The sequence below is a fragment of the Leopardus geoffroyi genome, chromosome D2, assembly GCF_018350155.1.
Source record: "Leopardus geoffroyi isolate Oge1 chromosome D2, O.geoffroyi_Oge1_pat1.0, whole genome shotgun sequence".
Taxonomy (NCBI): domain Eukaryota; kingdom Metazoa; phylum Chordata; class Mammalia; order Carnivora; family Felidae; genus Leopardus; species Leopardus geoffroyi.
The window spans coordinates 43,301,218-43,322,696 of record NC_059334.1 but is presented as its reverse complement, the minus strand read 5'-3'; the positions used below and the strand labels follow the sequence as shown (position 1 = coordinate 43,322,696).

Genomic DNA, 21,479 nt, shown 5'->3' with positions numbered 1-21,479 from the left:
TAGGGCTCCACAAAGTACAGCCTTTGGACCTGCCTCACCTGGTAGTCTGTTAGAATTGCAAAGTCTCAGCTCCACCCCAGAACCTACTAATCAGAGCCTACTAATCAGAGTCTCTGGGTGTGGTGCACAGGAATCTGTTTTGATGAGCTTTCCAGGTCATTCGTCTGCACGCAGAAATTTGAAAAGCGCTGGTGAGGACATCCTGGCCAGGAGGTTGATGGAGAAAGGTCTAGACGAGTTGGAGGTAGGAGAGAGACTCAGTTGGCAGAGAGCGGCTCGCAGAGACTTCAAGTGCCTGCTAGACCCCACGGCCAGATGTGACAAAGTACACAGACAGGAGACCTGTCTGAGGACCCGCCCCTCCGCATCCCTAGTGCAGGCTGTGCTCTGTCAATCTGCATACCTAATCAGGGGTAGAAGGCCGACTATTGATGGATATTTTATCTCCAATAAGATACATAAGCCAGGGGCCACCTGGTTGGCTCAGTCGGTTAAGCGTCCGACTTCGGCTCAGGTCATGATCTCACCGTTCTCATGGTTCGTGAATTCGAGCCAAACGTAGGGCACTGTGCTGGCGGCTTGGAGCCTGGAGCCTGCTTCAGATTCTGTGTCTCCCTCTCTCTGTCTCTCCCCGGCTTGCGCTCTGTCTCTCTCTCTCTCTCAAAAATAAATAAACATTTAAAAATTAAAAAAAGAAAGAAAAAGAAAAAGAAAAAGAAACATAAGCCAGAAGAGATAGCTAAACCTTTAAATGGCAGGTCTAACTTGCTGCCAGGTCACCTGGGTCCTGGCTGCTGCTTGTCATCCAGGACAGCACAGAGATGGTGGGATCTTTTGGAGGCCCCTCTCCTACACACCTAGAGTCCCCAGGACCTCCTGTCCCAACACCAGCCATACAAGCAGACACACTTCCATTTTCTAAATAACTTCCTAGATTTAACAGCTTTTATACAAGTCATCCACAAACATGGCTAAGAATGCTAAGAGGATGATAATGATAGTAATAAAGCAATACGTTCTTCGGACCATGCCCCAGCTCTCCCCGGACAGCCACTTCTAATAACGACATTAGTTTTAGACATTCTCTCTTTACTTCCTATAGATTTTAGCTCTTACGTCACTTTCTCTTCCCTCCATTCTCTCAATATAGCTCTGCTACTATTTTTGGTTAAATCAATACACAGAGGTTACATTATTATATCTACGTTGACAATGTCCTTTGTAGAGCTAGGGAGTGTGTTGCAACTACATATCCTTTCTTGTATAGCTTTGTGTCTTTCTCTCCTGGAGTCCTAACATGATTTCTTTCATTAAATAATAACCACAAAAACAAGGCCTCGTGGTACCAGGTATGGAGTTATCTCCTTTTATTCCAGGAGACAGAACCCCCTGCCAATGCATCTGTCTGCCTACTCTGACCTAGGCGTGCTGTCCTGGTGTTGTTCAGAGGCTTTGATTAGGCAGTAGAGGAAGAAAATTTGTCTTGTAGAAGGTGGTAATTAGCACTTCTCTCCAGAATCCATTTATTACCCCTCAGGGCACAACCCATGTGCTAATCTTGCTGTGGGCCTCCTGCCTGCACCTGCCTCACGGTGCCTTTCTTGAAACCTCTACCCACCTTTTGAGCAACAAGATCTGAGGAACAAGATCTCATTTCCCACACTCATCATTTTACCCTGTTACATGGCTCTAGTACCTTTCCCCAAGCCTGGGTCTTTCAACCCAAACAGTCCCTGGGCTTCGGGAAGATGATGGAGAACTCCTACCCCATAACTGAGTCCCCTAGTCCTGGGCAGGGAAGGGCTTTGGCCTTCAGACACCAGTGGTGGAGCTGCGTGCTGCCACCAGGTCAGCTTTCCTTTGCTGTGTTCCCACTGATGTGACCTTGGGCTCCTTGCTTCCTCAAATGATGCACCTATTAAATCCAGCACCAACACCCACACGTTCCATGGACAAACACCAATGCTAATTGTCAGGGACAGTGCCCAAAACCTACAATGAGGAAAGAGCTCTTCCCTGACCGGTCTGGTAATTAGTAGCACACCTGTCTTTTTCCTGGGAGTCAGTACGCTGCCTTATTATGGGATGTTCTATTTGGTTCATTTCCTGCCTCTCCTTGGGTCTAGCCTAAAAAAATAAAGAAGCCATGGTAAGCGTTGGAGGAGGCCTCCTTGGTCACCCCTAGAGGGGCAGTGAAATGACCCTTCCAACTATGCCTTCATTTCATTCTCAGCCAAGAGCCTTTGGTTCCCCCAAGTCCTTCTGAAGGAAAGGGACATAATGGTCAGTTCTTCCCATTACAGGGATGTGTACTATGTTTCCAGTTTTACATATCCTGGGAGAAAAGAAAGTGGAAGGAAATGTACCTGTATGTTAGCAACTGTTATCTCTGGGTATGGACATAGAAGTGACTATTTTTCTTTTTTATACTTTTCCGCATTTTCTTATTTTAAAAACAATATCTGCCATGAGATGCTATTTAACAAATGCTTATAAAATATTAAAAATTATCTATCTATCTACCTACCTATCCACAAAGTAGCAGGGGTAAAAGAGACTATCTTGAGTCTGAATTGGGAGTAGGTCTATTTGAACACATCTGACCATTGGGTTGATGGAAGCAGAGGTCACTTTGCAAGAATGGGCACGCCAGGTGTCCTGGATGGCTCAGTCGGTTAAGCGTCCGACTTCGGCTCAGGTCATGATCTCACGGTTCGAGCCCCTGCATTGGGCTCTATGCTGAGAGCTCAGAGCCAGGAGTCTGATTCAGATTCTGTGTCTCCCTGTCTCTCTTCCCCTCCCCTGCTCGTGCTCGCACTCTCTCTCTCTCTCTCTCTCTCTCAAAAGTAAATAAACATTAAAAGAAAAAAAAGAATGAGCACTCCAGGATGGCAGATAGTGTGGTTACTGTAGAACCCCCAGCACTTAAAGCAGTGCCTGGTGCATAATGGGCACTCAAAATATGTTTTCAAAATGCACTGGTGAGTGAATGAGAGGGGAGGGATTCCCATAGGTGGAGGCTGATCCAATCAGGAACTTGGTCATCAGGGAGGAGGCCAAACTGGGCATCTCTCAGCTTTGTCTCTCAGCCTAGTTTTTCACGTCCAGTACCAGGAGAACAGGATGTTGTAAGTAAAACTAAGAGACTTCTAGAGACAAACACCTTGCCTTAAGACTCCAGCAAGAGAATGCATTACAGAAGGTAGGAAAAGGATATTCCTCCCCTGCTTCTCCAAAGACCACACACAATCTCTGGCAAGAGGGAGTTCCCTGTGAAACCCAGGCAAAGCCCTTGCCAGTGGAGCTGGGTGCTTGGTGAAGCAGCCAGTGGTATGAATGATTCTGAGCTGCATAGCTTTCACTGCATGGGATACTGTTATTCAAATTCAGCAGAATAGCAGGATGCTCTCTTAAAATTTCCTATGTGGGGGCAGGATAGTGGCAGTTTTTATCTGTGTTTTCCCCACCTTGCTGAGTCTAATAGTGCATTCTTGAGGGTCAGAAGACACAAACATAATGATAAGTGGAATTTCCCACTTCAGGCATCCCTGATTATTAGGTATGTGGCCTAATTTGTCCTTGTTCTTACCTCCAAATAGCTTCGTGATACCTCTACAGGTATTCTTATCATTTTTGCCAAACATCATTTCTCAATAGTCAGTGTGATGGCTGCAGATGTTCCTGGACCAGTGGGTCTCTGGATATAAGATGTTCATTTGAGGTCAAGAAGAAAATACTTTCTACCTCATTTTTATCTCTAGGTTATAAAGAGAGGTGTTATAGAGGGAAGGAGTCCTCTGAATTGTTTTCTCTTAAAAATGGGATCAGGAGGGGGCATCTGGGTGGCTCGGTCAGTAAAGTGTCTGACTTCAGCTCAGGTCATGATCTCCCACTTCTTGAGTTCAAGCCCCACGTTGGGCTCTGTGATGACAGCTCAGAACCTGGAGCCTGCTTTGGGTTCTGTGTCTCCCTCTCTCTCTGTCCCTCCCCCGTTCATACTCTGTCTCTCTCTCAAAAATGAACATTAAACATTTTTTTTTTTAAATGGGATCAGGAGACTGGTGAGCACCCCTCAGAAGTCAAAGTGGACTGAACATGTCAGCTGGGCTTCCACATACTTTCTTGGGGCCCTGTGATGGTTAATTTTATGTCAACATGGCTAAACAATGGTTCCAGTTGTCTGGTTGAATGTTAGTCTAGATGTGAAGGTATTTGGTCGGTGTGATTGACATTTACAGACAGTTGACTTCAAGAAAAGTAGATTACCCTCCAAAATGTGAGTAGGCCTCATCCCATCCATTGAAGGCCTTAAGATATCAAATATCTGAGGTTTCCAGAGAAGACATTCTGCCTTGGGACTGTAACATAGAAATTCAGCCTGGGTTTCCAGCCAGCTGGCCTGCCCTACGGATTTCTGACTGGCCAGACTTCACAATTATATGAGTTGATTCCTTAAAATAAATCTTTCTCTCTCTTTCTTTCCTTCTTCCTTCCCACCTTTCCTTTCTCTTTCTACCCCCTCCACATCCATCCTCCTTTCTCTCTCTCCACATACATACATCCTATTGGTCTGTTTCTCTGGAGAGTTCTGATACTGGTAAAGACTCCCTCCTTCACCAACTGTAGTCAGTCTTCTTTGAGTCCTCTCCTTGACTAGCTCTCATCCTTCACCTGCCGAGCCCAGTTTTGCCAAAGAATCCACCCACCACCCCCATATCCAATTACATTCTTCTTCCTCCACCCTTGATATCTAATCAACCTCCTCTTCCTCCACTCTTGATACCTAACCAAGTTTCTCTTAGTAAGTTTCTTAGTAAATCCTCACTTGTTCCTGTTTGTATTTGGAATTGAGTTTAGTCTCTCGTATTGCAATGGTCTCTCTCCTGTTCCCATAGTCTTGAATAAACTCTGTCTTTCATTAAAATTTTATTTATTTATTTATTGAGAGAGAGAGAGAGAGAGAGACAGAGAGAGAGAGACAGAGAGAACAAGTGGGAAAAAGGCAGAGACAGAAGGAGAGAGAGAATCTCAAGCAGGTTCTGTTGTTGCCAGTACAGAGCCCAAGGCAGGACTTAAACTCACAAACTGTGAGATCATGACCTGAGCCAAAACTAAGAGTCAGGCACTTAACCAGCTGAGCCACCCAGGCTCTCCTCTGCATGGTCATTTTTTTTTTTTTAATTTTTTTTTTTTGTTAACGTTTATTTACTTTTGAGACACAGAGAGACAGAGCATGAACGGGGGAGGGTCAGAGAGAGGGAGACACAGAATCGGAAGCAGGCTCCAGGCTCCGAGCTGTCAGCACAGAGCCCGACGCGGGGCTCGAAACCACGGACCGTGAGATCGTGACCTGAGCCAAAGTCGGCCGCTTAACCGACTGAGCCACCCAGGCGCCCTGCATGGTCATTTTTAACAAGCATCCACTGAGTAATTTCTCTGTAATAGTACAGACCCCCAAATCTAATGCTGGTTATAGAAATTTTATAATATTGGAAAATCAAACTTAGCTTCTCATATGGCTGTTATTTCCTGTGTTCCTACAGCAATCAGAAGTGCTAAAATCAAGAACAGCACATAGGCTTGCCTGAGGTGCAGCAAGCAGGGGGAGGGGAGAGACTACATTTTACTGCCTCCACCCCGGTGTGGTACAGAATGGAAGGTGGTAGCTCTAACAGATGGGAACACTTCTGAATCCTTCTGGCTCATGTGGGTAAATCAGACAGCTGGCTGTGATCTGGTGTGAGGTAGGGCCCAAGAACTGAAGAGCAGTACTGTCTACTTACAACAAGCTTCTTTTGTGTCTAGATGTCCTTTGTGAGGACATATACAAGACCCACAGGGACTTCAGCAATATCAAATTGTGAGGAAGATTAGGATGCCAGATTAGGTTATCACAAGACTGGAGAGCCTCTCTAGAAAGCAGCTGCTGATCCACAGTGGTGGGTAGCAAGTGCTCATCTGGCTGAGAGAGGCACAGTGACAGCTGACACATTAAACAGATAATGCCATCCTTCTGACAGTCAGTACCCACATAGGAGTGAGCCCAGCTGTCATCTCAGGGTATAAGAGCCTCTTCCCCTAACCGATAGACAAAGACCACAAGATCCAGGTGGGGATCCAGCCCCAGACAAGTGCCAGCAGAAAAAGTGAGTTGGGAACCAGGTCAGATAGACAAGGACAAGAGGAGGGGTGGCCTGGGATTCGGTGGGCACCTGACAAGAGGCTCAACTGTGGCACAGCTGGTGGTTGAGGACATGATGTCCTTCTGTGCTAGCTGGAAATATTTCAGGATGTGGGTGGGGCTGCCTCTGCAGAGGAGTGTCACTGACACTTCAACGGGGAGGATGTGGGGCAGGGAAGCGCAATCCATCCTGTCTTTCCAGCTCTACTTTGGGGAATATGGAGACATGCTAGGGAGTGTCTCCTTTTTATTATCAAAACTTTGCAACTTTGCCTTCAGTGACCTGCATCCACTGCACAGTAATGATAATAATAATGCTACTAATAGCCAGATTTTATTGAATACTTTCCATAGGCCAAGCATATAACATTCATGATTGTATACAATCAGCCCTATTATTCCCATTTTACAGATGGGAAAGGTGAGGCTTATAAAATTAAGTAAATGCCCCCAAATTACACAGCTAGTGGAAACAATGTGAATGCAAACAATCTAAGCTGACATTTAACCACCATGCTATTATCTTATCACAAAAGGATCTTCTCTAAGTCTGTGTATTGTTGAACGACCATATCTCAGGCTTCAAGGTGAGCTCCTATTCTTAGTTTGTGAAGCCCATTCTATTCACTAGGGACCTAATCACATGCCAGAAGATCAATAGATTGTTGTTAAGCACTGGCACTCTTAAGTCACTGTCCTTGGGGTGCCTACCAACGCGGTTTTGCGTTCAACTTGGCTCAGATCATGATCTCATGGGTCGTGGGTTCGAGCCCCGCGTTGGGCTCTGTGCTGACAGCTCAGAGCCTGGAGCCTGCTTCCAATTCTGTGTCTCCCTCTCTCTCTACTCCTCCCCCTCTCTCTCCCTCTCTCTATCTCTCTCTCAAAAAATAATAAACATTAAAAAAAAAAAGATGTTTAGGTCACTGTCCTAGGACATTGTCAATCCACATCTTCAGGGATGACGTTTCTCCCACTGAATAGGCACGTAGCTACTTGCTGGCTCCCTCTAGCATGAAGAGGAGCTCCCCTGAAGGCTGAGGAAGTGCCTATGGGGGGACCAGCATCCCCTGGCTTCAATCAGAGCACTATAATAATAAATAATCAAAACTATGACCTAATCAAATACTCTTTAGTTCTTCACAGGTAGACCAAGGGTCTGCAGTACTATTGAATTTTTGGAATAGCAGCATCCAGACCATAAGGAGCTGGAGCTTTGGACTGAAAGAGACCTGGAAATAAATTCTTTCTCTACTGCTGGAGCTGACTCACAGGGGCTTGAGAGAGCCAACTGTGTACAACCGTTCCCAATTGTGGTGGTAGCATGAGCTTAACCATGATGGGAATATTTACCCCATAGAACTAGGTAAATACTAAAAATCAGGGCTTTCAAAATTGTTCTAGAAATAAGGCTTATGAGCACACCACCTGCCCAGGCTGTCAGAACAAGACATAGGCAATGTCAAAGGCTCTCATTTCCATGTCTGGTTTTTAGTCTGTGGTTCTCTGGCTACCTCTATACCATCCAGGGGAAATGGGAATTAACATGATTGGTATGTCAGTTATCTATGACTGCATAACCAATTGCCCTGAAATTTATTGGCTTAATGCAATAGTATCTCTCATAGTTTCTTTGGGCCAGCAATTTGGGAGAGACTTGGCTGCATGGTGCTGGCTTGGGGTCTCTAACAAAAGTGCAGGCAAGACGTCAGCTGGACTTCCAGTTGTCTGCAGCCAGAGCTGGAGGATCTGGGCCAAGTTTATTCACTCACATGGCCAGTAATTTCATTCTGGCTATGGGCGGGAGGACTCAGTTCCTGGTCCCATGGACTTTATCATAGGATTGCTTGAATGTTTTCACTGTATGAGAGCTGGATTCCTTCTGAATGAATCCAAGAAGGCAAGATAAAAGCTACGATGTGTTTTAATAACTTAGCTCTGAAAGATTCAAATTCTGCACTTCCACAATATCCCGTTGGTCACACCGCAGCCCTATTCAGTGCAAAAGAGGACTACGCTCTTTTGGGTGTAAATATCAGTAGGCAAGAATCATTTAAGGATCTTGAAGGCTGCCTCCCAAAATTTGTATAGAGAAATTGCAATTTTCTCATGCAGGAGGACTGATAGCACATAATGTTCTCCTAAATCTCACAGCCACCTGCCTGATATCTGCAGCAAATAGGGTTTTATTCTGCACAATAAAAAAGGGCAAGGGCCGTTGGATGGGCAAACAAATGACAGTGTCTGCCACACTATACACTCTCCAGACAAGAAACCCTTCTTGTGCCCACCATACAATTGGCCTCTGCATGTTTTCTCTCAGCTTATTAACCAGAATAAATTGCTCTTCTGTCTTTTACACTTGGTTTGCACAAGCCAACTTTGTGTCTCTCTGATCAAATAGACAGCCTTTTCATGGGGTGGGGCTGGATCTCTGAACAGAGAGCAAAGGAAAAAAAAAGGCTGATGTGCAAAATAGAGTTTCTTTGCCTCTGAGGAGACAAGGGTAAATGCTTCTGCCACATTTGGCCTGATCACAGGTGTATAATTCCAAAGCTGCTGCTTGCTTGGTTAATATCCAGGTTGAAGGAAAATGTTCTGTGACTGATACCTAGACAGTTGTCTTTGGAAGTATTGGAAACATTTTCAGGGCAGTGTACAAGGAAGGCAGGAGAGGTATTTTCTATAGCAAAGTATCTGTGATTATTAACATTTGATTGCTTTATAGTATAAATGGCATAAATGAGTTCCAAGGTAAGAAAGTATTGTACCCTTCACATCACATCTGTGCTTTTCACTCAAAACTTTAATATGAAGAGCTCAAAAAAATATGTGTTTAATAAATCTTCACCTTGTAGAAAGATTTGGATAAAGCAGGTGCCACGATTCCTCTCCTTATTCCCCCCAACGCCCAAATTGAAGACTTAGATCCCAAGATTCTCAAATAGAAAATGTGATGTGTTTTCCTCCTAACAGAGATATAGCTGGGTCTGGGACAGAATGCGTTGAAAGTAGCTGTCTTTGTTAATTAGATCATTTGTCCTATCCACCTATAATGAGTGTACTGTGTAGAAAATCACACCATCCAAAAGATGTGCCAGACTCCATTGAGCCATTTGTGATGGGATCACTAGATAGGCAGATTAAAGGACTGCTTTGTCTGGACTTCAGCAAGGCATGAGGTGAGTACCTCCTAATTACCACGAAGACAGAAGTGAGGGATGGGGGTCGGATGGCAATGACATAGAGATAGTCATAATTGGTTGTTTTGAAAGGGTCCCAAATGACAATCTCTATTGACTTGAAAGTGAAGCTCCCTTTCTCTTCGTAGAAACTGTTAAATATGTTCTTGTCAAAATCCCTTTTAACAGGGGCTTTTGCAGAGCAAATGCTTTTATTTTGATGTAGTCAAACTTATAAGATTTTCCTTTATAAATTGCCCTTTTTATGTCGAGTCTAAGAACATTTTGCCTGGCTCTACATCCTATAGACTTTTTCCTAAGTTTTTTTTTTTTCCCTAAGATATTTACAGTTTTACATTTTATCTTCATGTCCATGATCCATTTTAGGCTAATTTTTGTATGAAAGTGACACTTAGGTCAAGCGTTATTTTTATTTATTGTTTGTTTGTGCCTAGGGAGTCTGATTGCACCATTAATTTATGCTTCTGCATCCTCATCAAAAATCAGCTGGTCAGGGGCGCCTGGGTGGCTCAGTGGGTTAGCATCCGACTTTGGCTCAGGTCATGCTCTCACAGTTCTTGAGTTCAAGCTCTCTGCTGTCAGCGCCTAGCCTGCTTCAGATCTTCCGTCCCCCTCTCTGTCTGCCTCTCCTCCCCTTTCTCTCTCACTCTCTCTCAAAAATAAATAAACATTTAAAATAAAAGTCAGTTGGGCATATCAGCGTGGGTATTTTCTTGGGTTCTCTGTTCCGTTCCACTGATCTATGTAACTATACTTCGGCCAATACTACACAGACTTGATTTCCGTAGCTCTATAATAAGCCTTGAAATTTGGTAAATGGATTTCTTCCAGTTTATTCTTTCCTTTCAAAAATGTTAAGGCCTTTCCACATAAAATTTTTAAAAATCTATATCTAGAAGCAGTTTTGCTAGGATTTTAATAAGAATTGCATTATACCTATGTATCAGTTTGGGGAGAATGAACATCTTTACTGTGTTGAGTCTTCCAATTCATGAACAAGATGTGTTTCTCCATTTAGATCTTTTTTTTTTTTCATTTCTTTCATCATCATTGCACAATTTCCAGCATGTAAGTCCTATATATGTTTTGTTAGATTTACACGTAGGTATTTCATTGTCTTTGAGCAACTGTAAATGGTATTGTATTTTAATTTCACATGCTAGTTGTTGATGTATAGAAATAAAATTTATTTTTGTATGTTTTCCTTTTATCCTACAGTCTTGCTTGAACTTACTTGTTAGTTCTAAGAGTATATTTGTACATTTGCTGGAATTTTCTATGTAGAAAATTTATCATCTGAAAATAGAGGCCGTTTTACTTCTTCCTTTCCAACCCATATGCTGTTTATTTCCTTCTCTTGCCCTTATTATACTGGCTAGAACTTTTTTTTTTTTTCCTGGCTAGAACTTCTAGCATTATATTGAATAAGGGTTATGAAAGCAGACATCGTTGCTTGGCTCATGATCTTGAGGAGAAAGCACTTGTGTTTTTGCCTTTAGGTACGTTAGCTCTAAGTTTTTTAGATGTTCTTTATCAAGTTAAGGAAGATTTCCTTTATTCTTATTTTTCTGAGAGTTTTTATTATGAATGGGGGCTGAATTTTATCAAATGTTTTCTGTCTACATCTGTTGATAAGATTGTATGATATTTATCCTTTAATAGTCTAATTTGGGTGGATTACAATGACAGATTTCCCCATATTGAACAAGCCTTGTATCTCTGGATCCCTCTTGGATCATGATGTAAAATTGTTTTCATGTATAGTTGATTTCTATTTGCTGATATTCTGAGGGCTTTCACATCTGTATTAATGAGATATATTGGTCTACAGTTTTCTTGTTTTTTCTTTGTCTAGTTTTGGTATCACGGTAATGATAGTTTCATAAAATGAACAGAGAAGTCTTCCCTTCTCTTCTATTGTCTAAAAGAGATTGCATAGAATTGGTGTTAATTCTTCTTTAAACATTTGGTAGAATTCTCTGGGTCTGAAGATGTTGTTTCTAGGAGATTTTAAATTCTAAATTCAATTCCCTTAATAGTTGTAGGGCTATTATCTGTCTCATATTTGATGAGTTGTGGTAGTTGGCGTGCTTTTTAAGGAATTGGTCCATTCCATCTATGTTGTGAAATTTATGCTTATATAGAGTTTATATAGAGTTATGTGTAGTGTTCACATATTACTCCTGCTATCTGCAGAGTCTGTAGTGATATCCTTGTTTCATTCCTGATATTGATAATTTGTGCCTTATTTTTTTTATTCTTGTCACTCTTATTAGAGTTTTGTTAATTTTATTGATATAAAAAATCTATTTTAGGGGCACCTGGGTGGCACAGTCGGTTAAGCGACTGACTTCGATCAATAACACTATCTAATTCCAGAGCAGTTACAATATCCCCAGAAGAGCCCTGTATCCATTAGCAGTCACCCACCATTCCATGCTTCCCCCCAGGTCAGGCAACCACTAATCTACTTTCTGTGTCTCTGTGTTCGCCTATTCGGGACATTTCCTATATGTGAAGTAATACATAACATGGTCTTTTGTGTCTGGCTTTTTCTACTTAGCATAATGTTCTCAAGATTCATCCATGTTGTAGCATATATCAGTACTTCATTCCTTTTTATGGCTGAAGCATATTTCATTGTATGAATACACTACATTATTCATTCATCAATTGATTGACATTTGGGTTGTTTTCACATTTTGGCTATTATGAATAATGTTGCTGTGAACATTAACGTACAAGATTTTATGTAGAAATATGTTTAAATTCTCTTGGGTATATACTTAGGAGTAGAATTGCTGGGTCACATGATAACTATATGTTTAATATTTTAAGGAACTTCTAAACTATTTGTCAACATGCTGCACCATTTAGCATTCTCACCAGGAATGTATGAAAGTTCCAATTTCTGCACATCTCTGTCAACACTTGCTATAGTCAATCTTTTTTATTATAGTCATCCTAGTAGGTGTGGAATGATATTTCATTATGGTTTTGGTTTTAATTTATCTAATAACTAAAGAGGTTGAGCATTTTTTCATGGAATAATTTGCCACTTGTGTATCTTCTTTGGAGAAATGTCTATAAAAATTCTTTGCTGTTTAAAAAAATTGGGTTTTTCTGTCCTTCTATTGTTGAATTCTGAGAGTTCTTTATATATTCTGGATACCAATCTCTTATAAGATATATGGTTTGCAGATGTTTATCCTCGTCTGCAAGACGACTTTACTTTCTTGAGAGTATACTTTGAAGCACAAAAGTTCTTAATTATGAAGTCCAATTTGTCAATTTTTTGTCGTTTTTGCTTATGCTTTTGGTATCCTATCTAAAAAAACAGTACTTAATCCAAGGTCACAAAGATTTATGTCTATGTTTTCTTCTAGGACTATTTTAAATTTTTTTTTTCAACGTTTATTTATTTTGGGGACAGAGAGAGACAGAGTATGAACGGGGGAGGGGCAGAGAGAGAGGGAGACACAGAATCGGAAACTGGCTCCAGGCTCTGAGCCATCAGCCCAGAGCCTGACGCGGGGCTCAAACTCACGGACCGCAAGATCGTGACCTGGCTGAAGTCGGACGCTTAACCGACTGCGCCACCCAGGCGCCCCCTTCTAGGACTATTTTAATAGTTTTAGCTATTACATTAGGTCAATGGCCTCTTTTGAGTTGATTTTTGTACATGGAGTATGGTAGAAGTCCATCTTCATTCTTTTGCACATCCTGTTGTCCCAGCACCATTTATTGACTATTCTTTCCTTTTTGAATTACTCTGACATCATTATTGAAAATTAGTTGATCATAAATGTAGATTCAAATGGCCACTTGACACTGACAGCGGAATTCATGACCTTTGCAGAAGTCATTAGGTGCACCAACCTTTGCCCAAGGGCCCATGACCATGCTCACTTGGCTTCAGACTCAGTGCCCAGGACTACCTGTGGTGGCCGCATGACCAAATGAACACCTTAATCTGCTCAGGTTTTTCAACCTAGAGGTTTTCTAAGCTGAGGTCGACCTATCACTAAACAGGACAGCATACTTCAATCACATGACCTAAGTTCGACACTTCCCAGATGTAAAAATGTAAATAAATAAAAGCTAGTTGATCATACATAAATGTAAAAATCTCTTTCTGGACTTGATCGTATTTACTGATCTATATGTCTGCCCTTATGATAGTAGCACACTGTTTTGATTGCTGTCACTTTAGAGTAAGATTTTTTTTCAATGTTTTATTTATTTTTGAGATAGAGAAAGAGAGAGAGAGCTTGAGTGGTAGAGGGGCAGGGGGGGAAGGGGGACAGGGGATCCAAATGGGGACTTAGTGCTGACAGAAGCAAGCCTGATGAGGGGCTCAAATTCATGAGCCATGAGATCATGACCTGAGTCACCCAGGCACCCTAGAGTAAATTTTGAAGTCAGGTAATATAAGTCCTCCAACATTGTTTTTGTTTTTTTTTTTTAAGTTTATTTATTTACTTTGAAAGACAGAGAGAGTGGCAGAGGGGCAGAAAGAGGGAAAGAGAGAATCCAAAGCAGGCTCTGTGCTGTCAGAGCAGAGCTTGATGCAGAGCTCAGTCTCACAAACCCTGAGATCATGACCTGAGACCAAACCAAGAGTCAGTCATTTAACCGAATGAGCCACCCCGGTGCTCCGAACATTGTTCTTTTTAAAGATCATTTTGGCTGTTCTGGGTCCTTTGCATTTACATATGAATTTTAGGATCAGATTATAGGTTTCTGCAAAAAAAAGTCAGCCAGGATTTTGATAAGGATTGCAGCAAATCTGTAGACTAATTTGGAAGTGTAGACACTTCAACAATGTTAAGTTTTCTAATCCATGATTATTGCCTGTCTTTCCATCTACTTGGGTCCTCTTTAATTTCTTTCTAAAGTTATTTATTTATTTATTTGTTTGTTTGTTTGTTTGTTTATTTATTTATTTGTTTGAGAGAGAATGAGTGGGGAGAGGCAGAGAGAGAAGGGGACCTCTTTAATTTCTTTCAACAATATTTTATAGTTTTCAGTGTATGCATTTCATACTTCCTTTAATGAATTTATTCTTAAGCATTTTTTTAAAAATTTCTGATACTGTTATAACTGGAGTTATTTTCCTAAGTTAATTTTCATATTATTTTCTGTTAGTATATAGAAAATCAACTGCTAATTTTATTTTGATCTTGTATTCTGCAAACTTTCTGTATTTGTTTATTACCTCTGATAGTTTTTATTTGTGTGTATGTGTGTATGTGTATGTGTGTGACACCCTTAGAACTTTTATATATGAGATCAGGTCATTTGCAAATAGGATAGTTTTACTTTTGCCTTTCTAATCTGGATGCATTTTACTTCTTTTAAACTGCCTAATTGCCTTCCAGTACAATGTTGAAGAGAAGTTGGGAGAGTGAACATCCTTGCTTTGTTCCTGATCCTAGGTGGAAAGATTTCATCCTTTCACCACTAACTAAGAGGTTAACTGTGGGTTTTCACAGATATACTTTATCAGTTTGAGGAAGTTCCCTTATATTACTAGTTCATTGAGTGTTTTTATCATAAGAAGATCTTGGCTTTTTGTTAAATGTTTATTCTATGTCTATTAAGATGATGGTATGGGGGCTCCTGGGTGGCTCAGTTGGCTGAGTGTCTGACTTTGGTTCAGGTTATGATCTCACTGTTAGTGAGATCGAGCCCCATGTTGGGCTTTGCACTGATAGCATGGAGCCTGGTTTGGATTCTCTGTCTCTCTCTCTGCCTCTCTCCCACTCACACTCTTCTTCTCTGTCTCTCTAAAAATAAACATTAAAAATTGTTTAAAGATTATCATATGTAGATTAATGTTTTTCATCAAAGTTGTGAAAATTTTGGCCATCATTTCTTCAAATATTCTTCCTGGCCCTTTTCTCTCTCTCTCTCGCTCTCACTCTCTCTCTCTCTCTTTCTGGAACTCCCATTATGAACATGTTGATATTCTTGACGGTGCTCCATAGGTCTCTAAAGCTCTGTTCATTTTCTTAATTCTTTTGTCTTTCTATTGTTTACAGTACAAAATCTCCAGTGGTCTATCTTCAAGTTCACTGATTTTTTTTTTTTTTTTTTGCCTGCTCAAATTTGTTGTTGAGCCCCTCTAGTAACATGTCAGTTACTGTATTTTTCAACATTAGAACTTTTTATTTAACTTTTTAAATATTTTTTTCTTTTTTTTTCTTTTTTTTTTTAACGTTTATTTATTTTTGAGACAGAGAGAGACAGAGCATAAACAGGGGAGGGGCAGAGAGAGAGAGGGAGACACAGAATCTGAAACAGGCTCCAGGCTCTGAGTGGTCAGCACAGAGCCCCACGCGGGGCTCAAACTCACGGACCGTGAGATCATGACCTGAGCCGAAGTCGGACGCTTAACCGACCGAGCCACCCAGGCGCCCCAATAAATTTTTCTTTATTGATATTCTATACATGGCAAGACATTAATCTCATAGTTTCCTTTAGTTCTTTGAACATGTTTGAAATATATGATTTAAAGTCTTTGTCTAGTGGGGTGCCTGGGTGGCTCAGTCGGTTGAGCATCTGACTTCGGCTGGGGTCATGATCTCACAGTTCATGAGTTCAAGCCCCGCGTCAGGCTCTATGCTGACAGCTCAGAGCCTGGAGCCTGCTTCGGATTCTGTGTGTCCCTCTCTGTCTGCCCCTCCCCCGCTCCCCTGCTCTGCTGCTCCCCTGCTCATGCTCTGTTTCTCTCTCTCTCAAAAAAATAAAACTAAAAAAAAAAAAAAAAAAGTCTGTCTAGTAAGTCCAACACGTGAGCTTTCTCAGTTTCTATTGATCACTTGCTTGCCTAGGTATGGGACATACTTTCTTGTTTCTTTGCATGCCTTATAATTTCCCATTGAAAATGAGATTCAGGGAAGTTTCCTTAATAAACACTTCGTGGATTGTTGGACGATTTTAGTTAATCCAGGGTTATGAAAACACTGATTTTCTAATTTTTTGCTGGTGTTCTCATTGCTTTTGTGGAGGAGAAGATTTTCAGTGGCCCTTAATTCCATTATTCCTGCTGACACACCATGGCATTTTGAATTAACCTCTATTGTAGCACTTGTAACAAGTGGTGTGTATGAACTACTTTGTTTCCCTGCTAGGCTGTGAGCATCTAGAGGGAAAGGACTGTGTCTTATTCACCTCCTTATCTTTCCCTTCCAGAGTAAATCTGGATGCTTGATAAATAGCAGGCTATTGTTGAAGGACGAGTGATTGAACCCACTAAGAAGGTAACCACTGAGAAAAACTTTATGTTGACTTGCGATGCTATGGCTTTATTTCTTAATCCTAGAGTATCCTGGAAAAACCATTTTGCGTTTGTATTTAGACAGTTCTGGGAATTTCTATCCAAATTGTGTCACATTTTAATAGTGCCCTGAAGCAGTTTTCATAATCATTTAGAGCCTTAGTTTTCATATATGCAATGAGGATAATAATACTTAAGATCATAACATTGTGATCCTAGTATGGTTCGGGGGATTAGATGGGATGACACACGTAAAGCCCATAGTATAGTATAGTATAGTATAGTATAGTATAGTATAGTATCGTACAGTATCAGGCCGTGCTGCTCATGATTATGAGTGCTTATGATTCTTGCCTGTCCCAACTCCAGGAAACTTTAATCATTTCCTGTTTAACTTGAGCAAGGGTTTGGCAAATCCACCTGCTATCAACAACTGATGAACAATGCTTTCTTCAGCTCCCTCGTGCCGGAGCTTCCACAAAAGCCTCTTTTGAAACACAGGCAGGCAGAACAACCAGGGCACTTCTTCCATGGAGCTCATGCACTAACAGAGCTATGAACAGAAAACATCTGCTGCTTATAGTGCTGGCCAGTTGTGGAGATGGACTGTGACGCAGCTTTCTTGGAGGGCTGGAGGCTTTAAAGCTGGGGAAGGTAGGAAAACCCAGGACTTGCCTAGAAAGGGAGGCAACCCACAGATTCCTGAAAACCAAAACAGAGCGGTCGCTAGAACTTTCAGGATGATGGTCCTGGGGGAAGCGGTTAGGGGACGAGTTATGCTAGGATCTCTCTAATTTACTTACACTTCCTAGTATGGCTTTTCTTTAAAAAGAATAAAAAAGACACTATTTTTAAAGTTTGAAAACAACTAACCTAACTCAAACCAGTTATTAGACAGATAAAAATGCAGACCAGTAAAATTCAATGACTCACCCAAGGTCAGACAAGAGGGAGCAGCAGAGCTCCAAGGTGAATATTGGTCTGACTGGGAGCCCAGGGTTCTTTCCATCTTATCTGCTGTGACCCTCTTAAGTCACCTTACAGAGAACTCATTGAAAAAGACACCTAAGCATGTGCTGTCTGAAGTCATGCACATCTCTTATCTCCAAGAATAATTTATCTGATCATAGATACTTGGATCTATAGAGTTTAGAGGCTAAATTTAGAATCAAGAGGGTGGGATTCAAACATAAGATCTGGTGTCATCAGTTAACCTGTGTGAATGTCATTGTTTTCATCTAAAAATTGGGATCCAATCCCCTTCCTATCTACCTCCTCTGGCTGCTCGAAGTATTACAGAAATAAAAGATGTGAAAAAAATTTTTCATTCTAAATTTTTTCATTCACTTGTTAATTGAGGTCCTCCATCTGTCCCCTTAGTAGCAGAATACTGGTGTTCCATGGCTTGATTTGGTTTGGAGAACCACTAGCCCTAAACCTCTCATCAGAATCGTAGGCCACCCATCTCTTCATGCTAATCTTTGGGCTAGGAGTTAGGGAGAGACTATAACACTGACTTGAAGTTTGTCACTCTGTCCCACACCTAGGGGATGTCATGTGATGTGAGTGACTCCACCCAGGACAACTCCCTTTAGTTCCTGCTCATGTTTACAAATGTTCACCGGACTCAGATACTTGAGTATCTAAGAGGCATCTGTTTTTTTTCCCCCTCCAAGTCTGTTGGTTTTCCCCATCTTAGCATGACACCTCCAAAAACTTAGGTGTCATTCGCATGTTCTTCCATGCCTTCAAACCCAATATGGTTTACAATAACAGAAGTTATAAATTGCTCCTCAAAATCCATGTGGTTCTTCCTTACTATGTAGCACCTACGCCATTTGGGTAGGATTGATCACACCCATACCTTCCTTGGTCCAAGACAACTAAGATAATTTCATCCCTTATCCATGCTGATTGTTTCCAGTAACTCCCATCTAAGGTAATCAGTCCACTGGCAGTGGAGGTACAGTGGGGGTATTAAGCCGACGCTCTGATCTCCCAATCAGTCAATCCCAAGATCAAGATTTTTGTTTTACAGTTGTTGGAAATGATGCCTGCCCCTGCTCCATGCAAATAAAACCATCTTACAACCATGTATGTGACTTGCTCTTGCAAACATGTATGGAGTCAGCATAAGGATAAATGGACACACAAAGCGTGGGGGACACATGAAACAGGACTGAGAATCAGAAAAATAAGGCTAGAGGCCTGATCAAAGCTTGCCTTAAGCCCACCTGCATCATAGTTTTCATTTTTGTAAGTCTGTAAATTGGTCCTATTTTCTGAAGAAAATTAAGATTGGGTTTGATTGTTACCTAAAATCAAAAGAATTCAAACTAATAGACTTATTCAAGCCACTAGCCAATTGTTATATTTGCTTCCAAAACCATACATCGTATCTGTTCACTTCTTAACATTACCACCATCACTTTCCTACTTTCAAGGATTAAAACCTTTCAAAGACTTTAAATTGTTCTTAAACAAAACCCTAAACCATCCTTTCTATCAACCACCTTCCACCCATCCTACCTTGGGCCCCTCCCTGCTAGACATGGTCCCTGCATTCCTATTGCTTCTCTTTGATTCCATCTGCTTTAGCCTCACTAATCTTTCTGTTTCTTGAACAGCCAAGCCCTATCCCACTTGCTGTTCCCTTTGCCTGGAATGCTCCCCCCCCCACCCCCTCCACCTGAGTGCCTTATTCTCATCCTTTAAGTCTTTGTTCAAATATCCCTCCTCAGAGGTGTCTTTCCTGACCACTCTCCCAGTACCTTCCTATCTTATCCCTTGTTTATTTCCTACAGAGTGCTTATCACAATTTGTAATGATCTATCTTACACACTTGTTTATTGTTGCTAGAATGTAAGCTGCTCATGAGGACCCTGTCTTGTTTAATCTGTGTCCCGGGCTTATAATTAGGCTCAATAAACATTTGTTCAATCAACACCCAAGAGCTGCTCAGCAACTTGAAACCCTTAGGGAGGTATTGCCAGAGCGCCACCCAGTGGTGGGCTGAGGTCTGGCATGGAGGTCAGTGGATCTCCACAGTCACTGGCATGCCTTTCAACATGGGTCTCAATCATCCACCCCAGTCAGCTGCTGGGAAGGGAAGGCCAGGCAGTTGGGATCACGTTATCTTGCTCTGCTCTGGCCGAACACAGTACAGCTTCAGTAGCAACAGCTTCACTTGAGAGCTTGTTAGAAATGCAGAATCTTGGCCCCACCCCAGACCTCCTCAACCAGTCTGCACTTAACAAGATCCCAGGTGGTGGTTTGCACCTTATGGTTTCAGAAACCAGGCTCTCTACCACCTTGACATGCACTGCCAGCACTGAAATCTGAAAGTCTCTGATCCAGGAAGCTTCCTCATGCACTGTATGAATTTAAGCAGTTTGTTTAACCTTTTTATGCCTTAGTTTCTCAATTACTTATAAGACCTGACCCTATTATCTTATAAATGATATCATGGTAATAAAACAAAAAGCCTTGGGCTGAGGATCTCCTGCTGAGGTCTATGATCTTTGGCATTTGGGGAATTAGTAACAGAAAGATGAGAGCAAGCTATAGGACAAGATGGAGGTGAAGGAAAAAAAATGTGTGTGAATGTGTGTATATATTAATATACATATGTGCACATATATCAATATGCATGTGTATATATTACATATGCACAAGCGTGGTAATATGCATATGTCATGTACATGTGTGTATATATTATATGCATATTTGTATATATATTACGTGTGTATATATACTAATATGCCTGTGTGTGTGGTATGTTATATATGCACATAAAACAGGAGAGAATGGCCTCAGAGATGACTCAGAGTAAATCTCAGCTAAATCACTCTTTGTAAAATGGGATATCCATAACACCCTCCCCCCACCAGTGGTTCTTAATCCTGGTTGTGCATTAGGATCACCTGGGAGCTTTTAAAAGTCTCAAGACCAGCCAGTTCTTCAGACCGATTACATCATTGTCTCTGTGGGAGAGACCCAGACATCCGCAGTCTGTAAAGCTCCACCATGCTTCTCAAGCTCTAAGTGCACACCAATTACACTTGGTGGGGGGGGGGGGTTGTTGAAAAGCATATTTGGATTCAGGAGGTCTGGGGTGGGGCCTGAGAGTCTACATTTCTAACAAGCACTTGGGTAAAACTGATGTCTCTGATCCAGGGACCACACTTTGATGAATCACCAAGCCCCAGATGATTCAAATGTGCAGACAAGTGTGAGACCTATGTTTCTGAGGATGTGTGGGAAATTAAATGAGGTAGTAGGTTTGATTCATGTTGCATATAATCGTCACACAGTCATCATAATTTTCCTGAGTGTACCCCTTTGTTGAGTGACTAATAAGAAAAATGAGGGGATAGCAGGGAATAGCTGAAAGGTCCCTGACAGAGGGAATCTAATATTTGTTGACCATCCACTGCGTGCCATGTGCTTTAAATTATGCCACCCTGGTGAGTCCATTTTGGTGGAAGTGGAACAATTTAGCGATAAGAACCTTGCTCCAACTTGGTCACACACTGAATAAAAGGCAAATCCTGGATTCATGCCTAGGTCTCTCCAATACTCAAACTTTACTGCTTTTCAAGCTGCCTTGCTGCCTCGCACCTAGAAGAGCAAAGGACTTGCATGCGTTTCAACAGCTGCAGAGGGAAGGGCAGCTGGGCCGAGGAGCCCTTGCAGGGAGACAATGGAGGCCATTGTAGGAGCAGCTGGATGGATGGAGGAAAGAACAGGTGGACAGTGTCGGGGCCAGGGAACAGCTTACGGGGGAAACAGCAAATTACCTCAACCCAGAGGAGAG

General features: G+C 41.7%; 1 protein-coding gene across 1 annotated transcript in view; it reads left to right on the top strand.

The window, feature by feature from the left end:
- Window positions 1-3,108: 3,108 nt before the first annotated feature.
- Window positions 3,109-21,479, top strand: part of LRIT1 (leucine rich repeat, Ig-like and transmembrane domains 1) — a 50,040-nt gene continuing 31,669 nt past the window's right edge. The window contains exon 1 of the mRNA XM_045437879.1: window positions 3,109-3,202. The gene's annotated coding sequence lies outside the window, so the exon portion shown is untranslated. The remainder of the gene's footprint in view (window positions 3,203-21,479) is intronic.